Source organism: Arachis duranensis, chromosome 6, assembly GCF_000817695.3.
Source record: "Arachis duranensis cultivar V14167 chromosome 6, aradu.V14167.gnm2.J7QH, whole genome shotgun sequence".
NCBI lineage: Eukaryota > Viridiplantae > Streptophyta > Magnoliopsida > Fabales > Fabaceae > Arachis > Arachis duranensis.
Window position 1 is genome coordinate 89,029,840 of NC_029777.3, and position 13,913 is coordinate 89,043,752.

The following is a 13,913-nucleotide window of genomic DNA, read 5'->3' on the forward strand; positions in this document are numbered from 1 at the left end:
TTTTTTAATTTTTAAAAATTAAAAAATCCTTTGATGACTGGAATTAATGAATACATTTGTCAACACTTAATTGGAACATGTAGGAAGGGTATGTAATACCCTCAAACTAGTTGGGTATGGAAGAAATCACCTTATAAAATAGCATCAATGTGGATTTTATCTTTCATATGTCAAGTCTCTTGACCATGAAGAAGGACATTTAATAAGTCTCACATTGACTAGGTGTATATATTACCTAGATAATGTTTTATTAATCATTTTGAAATCCCTTTATTTCAAGCTCTTAAGCTAAACTTATGAGGTAAAATAAAGCTCAATAATATTTATGATAAAAATCAAAGGCTTCACCTCTGACCTTTTTGCCTCCATTATTATTTTTTTCCATTATTAATTTGTTATAGCTTGAGAATGTTGGCAACAGATTTCTTTAGGCTATAACTACTGTTGATGAGTTTGATACAAAATTTTGACTAAATAATGATTATTGAAAATTATAAATTTTTACTCCATAGAAGTCAAGGACATAGCAATATAATTCCACATACATACACATATAATTTAATGCATAATTAGTTAATTCCCAACTACCATATAAAGTCTTGATTGTGACCCATGAAGTTTTCCACGTGTTTGTTTACCTAATCTAAGGGATTGAACTTGAACTTATCCATTGTCAAAGCTGCTAGCAGTGCTTAATAATGCTTATATACTTTCTACTTTGTAAAACTAATGCATTGTGCCTAACCTCGGACAAACCAAGTAACTTTATTTATTGTTCTATGTCCATATGCGCAACAAATTTTACTTTGGATAAGAACCAAGCTAGCTAATAATTCCAGGTTTAATTTCTCCACGAAGTTTCCATGGTCATAGATAAGATTTCATTAAAATTTATTAGAAGATAAATTATATAGATTTCATATTTTTTTCTCTAGGGATAAATAGATATAAAATTTAAACCGCAAATTTTATTTGTGCATGACATACATATGACGAGCCAATGAGTTATAACTCAAATGACATAATCTTTTTATACTCATTTAAAAAATCACAAATTCAAATATTTTTATTTTCGGTAAAAAAAAAATAACATACATATGACGAAGATATCAATATGAGGCTATCGATCCGGTTTTCCTATAAATAATTTATTAATTTTCGGTTTAATTAATATTTTTAATTTTATAATTAAAATTTTTTTATATTAAAATTAATAAAATATTTCTCTTAAAAAAATAGTCAAAATCTAATTAAATTATTAGTTGTGGATATATTCGATTACAGAAAAATATTCAATTAATTTTTTATATTTTTTATATTAGAAAATATTCAATTATAAAATTAAAAGTAGTGTAATGACTCAATTAAAAAAAAATATAAAAATTTAATTATAAATTTGATAAAATTATAAAGACCTACAAAATAATTAATCTTTAAATGTGTAACATTAAATACTAAATAATTTATTTTTTTTCCCTTGGCTACGCTATTTACATGACTAGTTTAGATATTATATTAAATGTATACTAAATCAGTCGACAATATAAAATATATATTAAAAATGAATTAAACTACACATATCGTATTTATATATAGATAGATAATGACTAATTCAATAACTAATTTTTTTGTATAAGTAATATTTTTTATTTAATATTGGAGACTATTATATCATCTTATTATAAAATTAGAGGTATCAATACTATTCTATTGTGTGCGGGTAAAAAGGATTATATATCAATTGTTTTACTAACTGAAATTTTAAAAAAATTATATTATTGAAAAATGAATCTTAGATATATAATAGATTAAATAAAAAAGTAGCAGTATTTTTACATAAAGATATGAATACTGTAACAAATCCCTGTATTATTTAATAATGGATTCGATTTCAGCACATAGTACAAACGAAATTTTTGACTCATTTTTTTGTAGACAGATGAAGTCTCTGGTATGGATATATCAAAATATCTATATCTCTGGATCATACGTGTGTGAGTCCAATAAAAGACGCGTGTGTTCGTTTTTGATAACCTGTAAAATCAGTCATTTAAAAAAGTGCCATTGCAATAGCAGTGGGTCAGAAACTTTGTTCAGAAGTGATCTTGTGAGGACAGAAAGATTATTTGCTAATGTGATATTATTAATGGAATGTTGGGATAAAATTTTTTGGGCCATGGATTTCGTGGGCTTAACGAAATTTTGGCCAGATTGTTGGGCGTGAAGAATATAAGAGGAGAATTGTCTATGTTTTGAAACCCATAAGAAAAGGAGAAAAAATATAAAAGAAAAATAAGAGTGGAGTGAAGATCCAATAAGATTGAAAAACAGACATAGTGCTACATTAAAAATATGTGAACATTAAAAAAATAAAAAAATTATTAATTATAAATTTTATGTTTCTTAAGTATTTCATAATGCATTGGTGTCATATTTAAATTTTAATATTTTTATTTATTTTATTAAAAATTATTAACAACTGTTAACATGCAAAATAAGAAATATTTTTAATTTCGTATTATCCATTTATTCTCAATATATTATTCTTGCTCCGACAAAATTTATAAAAAAATAATTCTATTAATTATGCCCATTAACATTGTTATTACAATAACAAATATTTTCGTTATATTCAATCATAAAATTCATTAAATTTGTTGGTAACTCTTAAAGCCTATATTTATTTGAGTAATGCTATAAGATTTTTTATGAATTAAGTCTAACTAACCTAACAATAAAATAAAAAAAACGATATATAGCTTATAATATATTTTTGTCATACTAATTCATATAAATTTATCATCATACCGAAATAAACACCTAATTTCATTATATTACTTCAAAGATTCATTCAAAATGGATGGCATAAATACCATTCAACTATATTTTTTTTACAGCGAATTTTGCTTTCATGTTTCCATAATCATCGCGTTGATTAAAAAATATCTCATTTACAATGAACATTATTTTATTTTAATATTGAATAATGGACCTTAGGAGTTATCAATAAATTTTATTTTATTTTATTATTTAATTTAGTTAGACTTAGTTTATAAAAAGATTTATAACAGTACAAAAATAAATATAAATTTTAGGAGTTACCAATAAATTTAATAAACCTTATAATTAAAGAGAACAAAAATATTTGCTACTGTAATAACAATGGTAATGGGCATAATTAATAGAATTATTTTTTTATAAATTTTGTCGGAGCAAGAATAATATATTGAGAATAAATGGATAATACGAAATTAAAAATATTTCTTATTTTGCATGTTAACAGTTCTTAATAATTTTTAATAAAATAAATAAAAATATTAAAATTTAGATATGGCACCAATGCATTATAAAATACTTAAGAAATGTAAAATTTATAATTATTAAAATTTTTTATTTTCTTAATGTTTACATATTTTCAATGTAGCACTATGCCACTGTTTTTTAATTTTATTGGATCTTTACGTCTCTCTTATTTTTCTTTTTTCTTCCTATTTCATTAAAATATTTTTTCTCCTTTCCTTTGGGTTTTAAAACATAGACAATTCTCTTCCTATATTCTTCACCCCAACAAACTGGCCAAAATTTCCTTAAGCCCACGAAGTCCATGGCCCAAAAAATTTTATCCTTAAAATTCCATTAATAATAACACATTAACAAATAATCCTCCTGCCCTCACAAGACCACTTCTGAACAAAGTTTCTGACCCACTGCTATTGCAGTGGCACTCTTTTAAAGGAGTGATTTTGCAGGTTATCGATAGCGAACACGCGTCTCTTATTGGACTCATACACGTATGATCTAGAGGTATAGATATTTTGATATATCCATACCAGAGACTTCACCTTGTAGATATAGTAAGAAAAAAAGAAACCAAGTTAGGCCGAGTAAGATATCGGTGTTGCATATTGAATTTATCTATATTCTTAATTAGCAGCAGCAATTTCTGGCCACCTTTGCTGGACTAGAGAATCAGTATTCCCCCGTTTCCGCTTCTTACGTTAGACCATATCAAACATTGGTGTTTGTAACAGAACATCAAACTATTAAATATTCTCAAGAACTCTGCATGCGTTTCTTTTAAAATATATTAAATAATATTAATTAAATAGGACGCTCCTTCTGCCTCGTAGATTATAAACACTCTCAAAAAGTCAGGAACCTTTTAAATTTGCTTTTGATTATACAGCGTACTATGTTGTTTAATACTTTAATCAACGGAATCAACCTTAGATTTAAGTATTTTTATAATTTTAGGTACACATTTCCTATTTTTATTGGAAAAAACCTAAAGATGTGGTTTTATGGTGTACGCAGATAGCCAGATAGGATCCAGGGATTTGTTTTTAAATCCATTATCTTTTTCTTTTTTTTGTTCAGAAATCCATTGTCTAATCATACTTTTAGTTGAATCCTAATGGGTATTGTCTAATAGATAATAGACACCACGGTCTAATCTGACATGCAAAGTTTGGATAGGTATCGAATTGGATTTACAAATTAGACGGATTTGGTTCATTTTTGTAAGCCTATTCGCGCAAAAATCATGTCATGTGTAGCCCAAAAGTCTATATGTTTACCATACTTATTGGTCATGTTGAATAAGTTTACGAACCGCCATATGAAACTGCAGGTTTAAGACCCCAAAAAAATAAGACCCAAGATAAAAACTCACTCAAGCCTCACCAATCTCATGTACAAAAAACAAAGCCTCACAATGTGAAGCAGATCTAAGTGGGTGTTTACATGTTAATAAGTGGTAGAAAAAAAAAAAACCAAGTTGGGTTGATCTAGTGGTTAGCTCACTAGGCCGCTTAAGCAAGGTCGGAGGTTCGAATCCCACCTTGTGCATGCAGCAATCTATTGGCCAGCGGCAAACCCTTAAATGGAGCTCAGTACCGCGACGGATTAGTCCTTAGCCTGTCGAGCCGAGGGATACCGTGGGAAACAAAAAAAAAAGTGGTAGAAAAAAAAAACCACAACTTAACTCGGTTTATTCATAAGTTTAAGTAAGTATTTTCGAATTTTGTCTTGTGTATAGTTGCTTAAACAAGTAATGAGGATTTGAATCTTGTTTTGTATATGTAACAACCCAATAAAAAAAGTATTGATGGTTAAAAAAAATAAATTTTGAGAATCTTTTAATATATATATGTGCACGTGGTTAATGTGAAAATTGAAAATTATAGAAAGAACGCTTGATAAATGTAACAAATAAGCTTATTCTCAACTACTACAAATAAATAAGGGCTTTTACATCCATAAAAGAGGGAAAAAACTATTTTGAAAGGGAGAAAATTAACATGTCCCCTATTTTTATTACTATTTTAACTTATTTATTAATTAGTGTCGTATAGTTAAAAAAAATCAAAAATAATAATTTTATGTATCTAAAGTTAATAATAGCTTTTATCACCTTAACCTGTTTATATACATAATTTTGTCAATATTCAATAGGATTGTTTATTTATTAATTTAATGAAAATACTAAATTTTTGAAAATCGGTTTGAATTAATCGAACCATAAACTATTATGAAATACAATTCAGTTTAAAATAGAAACTAATCAATTAGATAACGCCGCAAAAATTTTAGCAACATAAAATAATGACTAAAATGATTTTCGGAGCAAAAATAACTTACTGCACAAAAAGGAACCAAAAACGGAGTAATAGCAGCTCCAGAGATGACCTCCAGTGATGACAGCGATATCTTCCTAGCTGCAAGGCACAGTGACACAGGTAGAACAGAACCAGAAAGAGTGGCAGCAACCTCCGAGCAACTCCGGTGAGCTCCATCAACAGTGGTGGTGGCAGAAGCTTCGCCGGCGCCACACCTTCTCTCTCCACGCGCATATTGTTTCTCTCTCTTCTCTCTCAACAATGGCAACGGAGACAAGGCCCTGTGGCTGCAGTTCCTCCCTTTCCTCCTCGTCGTGTCTCCCTCTGGATCTGGTTCTCGATGGTGACAGTTCTCTCTCTCTCTCTCTCTCTCTCTCTCTCTGTCATTGACGGCGGTGCTAGAAGCTCTTGCGATGGTGTCGGGGATGACGGCACAGCTCTGGCCCGCATCAACCTCCCTTTCCCCTTCCTATTCTCCGCAGCTCTCTTTCTCTCTTCCTTTCTTTCTTCGTTCAATGTGGGTGGCGGCGGCTTTGGAGGGTGAGTGTGTGAGTTTAGTGTATTAGGGTTAGAAATGTGTGTGTAGAAATTAGTGTTCATAAAAGGAATAATGGTAAAATTAAGAATTTTAATAAAATTATGGGTAATGTAATAATTAAAAATCAATTTTAACCCAAGAAAATTATCTTTAAGAATAGCATTTAATTATCAACTTTTAAATTATTTTCAAATAAATACTAATTCAATAAAATTTGGAGATAATCAAATTAATTTTCTTTTATTCTTAAAATAAAATTCAAAATACACTACAAAAATATGACTGATTAGCTACCATAAAAGAGTCGTAAAATCATCACTAATCTGACGTAAAATATAATTTGTGATGGATTAGTTACTGCCTAACAACTAATGTTTCCTTGCTAATTACAAGTCGCAGTCTCGCATACCAATGAGATAAACACAAGAGTCGCTAATTCATCGGAAAGTTTTTTAGCTATCGAATAGATAGTCGCAAATCCATCACTAAAATAAAAGCTATTTCCATTGAAGAAATAGACTAAACGGTAGTCGCTAATTAGCGACAAACTTCACTGCAGCAGACTCATCGCTAAATGCAAGCTAACTTCGTAGACAAAATGGAATGCTTTGTTGACGCTAAGTAGCAAGAAAATTTTCCGAACTTAACTCGTCGTAAGTTGTCCGCTAATATGATCGTAAATTTGTCATATTTGTAACAAATCTATATCTAATCTTTGAAAATTCTTAATTAAATTTGTAGGAATTTTCTCGCTAAACCAAAGCTATTTGAATTAAGAAAGTAGAGTTATGAAATAGTCACTAATTTGGTAGGAAATAATATGTAGTCAATTAGTTTCAATATTAGCACAAAATGTCATCACAAATTCCTTTTAAACTAGTAACAAATCCATAGGTATCTCACAAGTATTTCGGTCGCAATGGAGTCTCTAATTTGTCACCATCATCAACAGCGAGTATGTCATTAATTTTTTTAGAATATCGGTTAGAATGTCAATTTTGTCGCTATACTAAAATAAACATCATATTATTTTTTTTATTTTAGTGATTGAACTGAAAGATTATAATGCATACAAATAAAATTAGTTCATCAAAATTATACATGTTTAAAAAAATTCAAACCCAACATATTTATTAAAATAAAAGTCTAATGTAACATCTCCAACATAGACACTTCACAAATAAAATACCAAAACAAGCTAAATCTAACAATATCAATAACTATAAAAATCAATCTAAATAATTATTTATCAACTAAGTAAACTACCAATAAAAGTAAGCTAACTTATATAAAACTTGAAAATGAAACAAATTATCCAATCAATTATCTATCAAACAAATAAACTACCTAAATAAGCTAAGCCTAACAAAATGCATTAACATAAGCCACCTAATCAATATTATTGCCAGCAAAATCAATTTAATGGTCATTTTCATTAACCTTACTTAAATTTGCATTTTTTTGGAGAATCCTGTAATCTTAGAAAGGAAAGACAGCAAATTACTCTGTATAGCTTCATTTACAACACTAGGCAACACTACATTTATAGCACTAGGCAATGCTTCTTTAATAGCTTCAATGATGTCTGCTTGTGAAACCGGTTTGACTGTAAAAACATGTGTATCTTCTGATAATGGCACATCTCTATGATCACGAATACCAATATCTTGATTGCGGCCTAACCCATGAACTTGTCCTTTATTGTTGGTTCCTGCAACTTCTGTCCACACATTAGGATCAACTTCAGGTTGATCTATTAAATCTTTTTTATATTTTTGTGATATTGTCTTTCCATATAAGTCCTACAGTAGAAAAATAAGGACATATTATTAAGAAAAATAAAACTAAATTATACTACAAAATTAAAGACACATACAATAATTTCCTTGGATACTTCAGAAATATTCTCCACTTTTTTCTTATGAACATCATCATATACTTCAAGGAAAGATACACAACGCTTCAACTTAGCTTCCTGTAACAATATTTATTAGAATATACTATCATAAATCATTTGAGATAGGCAATATTTTTCTTTATACCGTTCTTCTCGTGTGTTCGCCAAAAATGATAGACCTTGCAGTGTTTAGTTTATGAGCAGGCATACCAGTGATCAACTAAGCCATTTCAAACATCAACTTTCATTACTTTAGGTCCATGACTAGGCCTAGCAGCATGGACCCTACCCGCGGGTACCCAACCCGGTTAGGTAGGGTTGCCAACCCGATCCACTGCGGGTAGGTGAAGCTCGTCACAGTCATCCCTTTCCAGATCCTACTCGGAATACCACAGACAAGGTTTAGACTTTTCGGATCCCAGGAACGGCCGCCAATAATCCTAGCTGATGAGTTTGGAAAACTCTAAATTAATATTTGTATTTGTGATGACTAAAACATTATTAAAATAATTGATTTTGATTAATAATTTTGTGTTGCAGGTTTTAATATGGGCCGAAAATAAAAATCTGGTGCAAGCCCAATATGGTTATGAATATTCAGCATTGATGCAAAAGTATTTTGTTTGTTATGGCTGAATTATTGTTCTTATTGGGCCAGAATTCAAACATTATCATAAGCCCAATATATTTTGCATGCTTGGTCCGAAAGAAAAAATGGAATTGGGGCATAATGGTTGAAATAATGAAAACCCAATTCATTGAATATTGGATGCATGCTTCAAATGGACTTCTCACTTTAACTTGTGGTGGAATTCAAATTTTATCAAGTAAAGTTAATGCAGTCCTTGGAAATATGAAAGAGAAAAAGTCAAAGTGATTTGATGGCTTTGATGGTAGCTTACACGCTACTACACAAAGCATGGAGATATGCACCTAATCAATGTTATCTATCATAACACTCATAGCTTTGCTTTTCTTTTCTCTTTCTTCGTTCTCTACTCTTTCTTCTTTCTTCTTCGGTTATTACACAGGAAGCCATGGAAGCTACTTGGAGCTATCGAAAGGAAAGGAAAGCAAGCCTAAAGACCATCGAGTTGATGGCACGAAAAAGAAAAAGAAAAGTATGCTACTAAAATAAAAATGAGCTGTAGCTAAGATACTCACCAAATATGGTTAGATTTGGTGAGGATATCTTGATCTTTTCATGCTCAAAAAGGAAAGGATAAAGATTCGGCCAGCAAGGAAGATCTTGGAGGCGTGGCTTGTCTTGATTCTGCTCAACTACCACAGGGAGTAGCTAGAGTGGCGAAGTGATGGTTGAGGCAGAGATTGAAGCAGATGAAGTCATCATCATCATGAAGCATCAAGGGCCAGAAATCCATCTTGGAGAGGAAGCCAAGGATGGAACGCTCGGATTGATGAAGAATGATGACCAAGGAAGGACTAGAGGTATTTGCATGTTGGTTTTTGAATGAGTTACCTCTTCTTTCTCTGTGGCCGAACCGGTTGTGTTTTGAAGGAAAAGAAGCTGAGCTCGGGTTTGTGTTTCAACTGTGAAGGCTTCACTCCTCTATAAAAGGGGTGAACAGTCATGGTTTGATTCAAGGAGTAAGATTTGAGAGTGCAAGGCACAGAGTTCTCAGAGCTACCTAAGCTAGCAGTTCTTCTTCTCCTTCAATATTTTCTGTTTTGTATTTTCTGTTTAATTTTGTCATGTCTTGAGTCTCATGGAAAAAAAGGCAAATAGTGAAGTTTGTATGAAAAAGCCATAGAGCAGAAAAAGGCAAAGAGTGCAAAATTAAAAGAGAAAGCCATAGATGTCTTAGAGTTCCTTTGTACATCTGTGTTGTGTTTCATGATTCTGTGGGAATCCCCTTGTAAGTTGGGTTAGCACTTTACAAGTTGTAATCTGGATGATTATAGTGAAATTCCATCATTGTTGTGATGAAGACTGGATGTAGGCTGCACTGCACTTAGCAGCTGAACCAGGATATATCTGGGTGTAATCTTCTCTTTCTTCCAACTTCTATTCTGTTTTTACTGTTCGGATGAAAAATCAAAAAATTGTCTCGTGCCAAGTGACGAGACAAAATGAAAATGTCTCGTGGCTAGGGACGAGCTAAAAACAGAAAAGTTTCTTCTAAGTCCAGCAAGCGTTAGCAAGCGAAAAGGGGCTAAGATTCAACCTCCCTTCTCTTAGCCACTGAAACCATCAATTGGTATCAGAGCTTGGTCTCAAAGAGATCAAGCTTTGCAGCTTGGAGAAAAGATCCTCATGGCGGAAAACAGTGGCGCAAATGTGGTGTCCTATAATCTGACTGAAGGACAATCAAGCAACAGACCTCCTCTTTTCAATGGGAAAAATTATACCTGTTGGAAGGAAAGGATGAAGATCTTTGTACAGGCAGTAGATTACAGACTCTGTAACATTATTCTTGAAGGGCCTCAATTTCCAACTACCACAAGTGCTGAAGGGGTAGTCTCTCTCAAACCCGAAGCAAGATGGACCGAGGAAGATAGAAAGAAGGTAGAGTTAAATGCCAAGGCAGTAAACCTGCTTAACTGTGCTATCTGCTTTGAAGAGTACCGACGGGTATCACGATGCACAACGACAAAGGAAATCTGGGACAAGCTACAAATCACTCATGAAGGAACCACTATTGTAAAGAAGACTCGGACAGATATGTTGAACAGAGAATATGAAATGTTTACAATGAAGGAAGGAGAGTCCATTGATGAACTGTTCGAACGGTTCAACACTATCATTGTTGGCTTAGAAGTTCTGGGAATTTCACATTCAGAATCTGTGCTAGTGAGAAGAGTGCTGAGATGTCTCACTAAAGAGTGGGAAACAAAAGCTTTAATTATCTCTGAAAGTAGTAATCTTGATTCCATGACACTTGATGATTTGAGAGGAAATCTTCTTGCCTTTGAAAACACTTATTTGAAAAAAGATTCAAAAAAGAAAGGAATTGCTTTTTCTTCTGTGACTAACCCTCTAGATGATGAATCAAGTGATAATTCTTCTGAAAATGAGTTTGTGTTGTTTGCAAAAAAATTCAGGAAAATGATGAAACTCAGAGGCAAAGGCAGCAGCTCAAGGAGGATGAAGAAGGACCTTAGCAAAGTAATCTATTACAATTGCAAGGAAATGGGGCATTTTAAATCTGATTGTCCCAAGTTAAAAAAGGAGGAAAAACTAAAAAGGGGAAAGAAAAAGGGACTTATGACTTCATGGGAAGATTTGGAAAATGACTCAGATGATGATGATGAAGAGTCTGAGACTAAGTCACAGCCTTGTCTCATGGAAAATGAAGTAGAGCAGGTATCCTTTCAAAACCCTAACACTGAAGACCTTCATCTTATGATAGATCACCTTTCTGAAAAAATAAGATGTTTTCTAACTGAGAATCAAGATATTGAACAACAAAATTTCATTCTTAAAGCTGAAAATAATTTTCTCAAAGAAAAACTAAGAGATGCCGAAACTGCTTGTGATCTTGTGGAAGAGAATAAGCAGTTAAAAGCCCAAGTTAGAAGCTGTGAAAGTGACCATTCTGTCCTTGCATATGTGAATTGTTTTAAGCAAAATGAAGAGTTGCTCAAAGAGGTTAAAAGACTTAAGGAAGACTTAGCTAAGTTCACCCAAAGTTCTGAAAATTTGAATCAAATCTTAGCTAGTCAAAAACCTCTTTATGATAAAGCTGGGTTGGGATTTTATAAATCTGAAAAATCACATTTTGAAAATATTGCTTCATCTTCAAATGATGTAAAGTATCAAGACCCAACTTACTTTAACAAAACAGCAACTCCAAGATTTTGTAGACTATGTAACCGAAGTGGTCATTTTTCAGTTCAATGTTTCTTTGGTGAAAGAATGATTGGTGACAAAGTTTACAAAGTTGTTTTTGATTACAATGATTTGGGACATAAGAGATGGTTTAACGTGAAAGGATCCAAGAAAATTTGGATACCTAAGGTCACTTGAGCTTATTTTGTAGGTATGCCTAGCATCCAAGAAGAAAGAAAATACGTGGTACATGGATAGCGGATGCTCTAGGCATATGACCGGAAAGACAACCTTCTTCATAAAGCTTGATGAGTATGATGGAGGATTTGTCACATTCGGTGATGATGCAAAAGGAAAAATAGTGGCTGTTGGGAAAGTGGGTAAAAATCTTTCATCTTGTATAAATGATGTCCTTCTTGTACATGGCTTGAAGCATAATTTACTTAGTGTTAGTCAATTATGTGATTTGGGTTTTGAAGTTATTTTTAAGAAATCTGTTTGCTTAGTTATTTGTGAGAAAACTGGGGATGTTATATTTGAAGCTAAAAGATGCAACATATTTGAAGCTAAAAGATGCAATAATGTGTATGGATTAACTCTTGAGGATTTAAAGGAACAAAATGTAACATGTTTTACATCTTTTGAATTTGAAAAATGGCTTTGGCATAGAAAGTTGGGACATGCTAGCATGTACCAAATTTCTAAGCTAGTCAAAAGGAATTTGGTTAGAGGAATTCCAAACATCAAGTTTGATAAGGATCTTACTTGTGATGCTTGCCAATTAGGCAAACAAGTAAAATCCTCTTTTAAATTAAAAGATGGAATCTCAACCAAAAGGCTATTGGAGATGTTACATATTGATCTTTTTGGTCCTACTAGAACTCAAAGTTTGGGAGGTAAACATTATGGTCTTGTGGTGGTTGATGATTACTCTAGATTTGGTTGGGTACTTTTCCTTACTCATAAGAATGATGCATTTTATGCCTTTTCTACTCTTTGCAAGAAAATTCAAAACGAAAAGGATTTGAAAATTGCCCATTTGAGAAGTGATCACGGAAGAGAATTTGAAAATCAAGACTTTGAAAAATTCTGTGATGACTTGGGGATTTCTCATAATTTTTCATGCCCTAGAACCCCCCAACAAAATGGGGTGGTTGAAAGAAGGAATCGAAGCCTTCAAGAAATGACTAGGGCCATGCTATGTGAGAATGAAATTCCTAAATTCTTATGGGCTGAAGCTGTGAACACAACATGCTATATTTTGAATAGAACAATCATTAGAAAAGGGTTAAAGAAAACTCCTTATGAGCTATGGAAAGGAACCCCTCCAAGTCTTAAGTACTTCCATGTTTTTGGATGCAAATGCTTTGTTCTTAACAATAAGAAAAACCTTGGAAAATTTGATCCAAAATCATATGAAGGAATGTTTGTTGGATATTCCACCACAAGCAAGGCTTATAGAGTTTATCTCAAAGAATATAGAACCATAGAGGAATCCATACATGTTATTTTTTTGTGATTCTAACTTAATTCCCAGTACTGTAAAGGATAATGAATTAGATTGTGAAGAAGATGGAACAAATAAAGAAAATCCCAAATCTGTGCAAAATGAAGAATCTGTCAGCCCAGTTTTGCTGTCCAGAATGAAGAATCTGCCAATCCAGTTTTGTCTTGTCAGATTGGAGGAGAAACTTCCGTTTTGTCTCCTGAGCAGGCACGAGCAACTGAAACAGTGAGACCACCAGAAGTTCATCAAAACTCTACATCTGTCCGAAAGCCTAGAGAATGGAAGTCCATGAGGGGTTATCCTCATGACTTCATCATTGGTGATCCCTCTCAAGGTGTAACCACAAGATCCTCCACCAAAAGGCAAACCGAATCTAGCAACTTTGCTCTCTTGTCACAAATGGAGCCCAACAATGTCAAACAAGCTCTTGAAGATCCATCATGGATCAAGGCCATGCAAGAGGAACTCGCTCAATTTGACAAGAATAAGGTTTGGACTTTAGTACCTCATCCGGATGGTAAGAAGGTAATGGGTACTAAGTGGGTATTCAAAAATAAACTTGG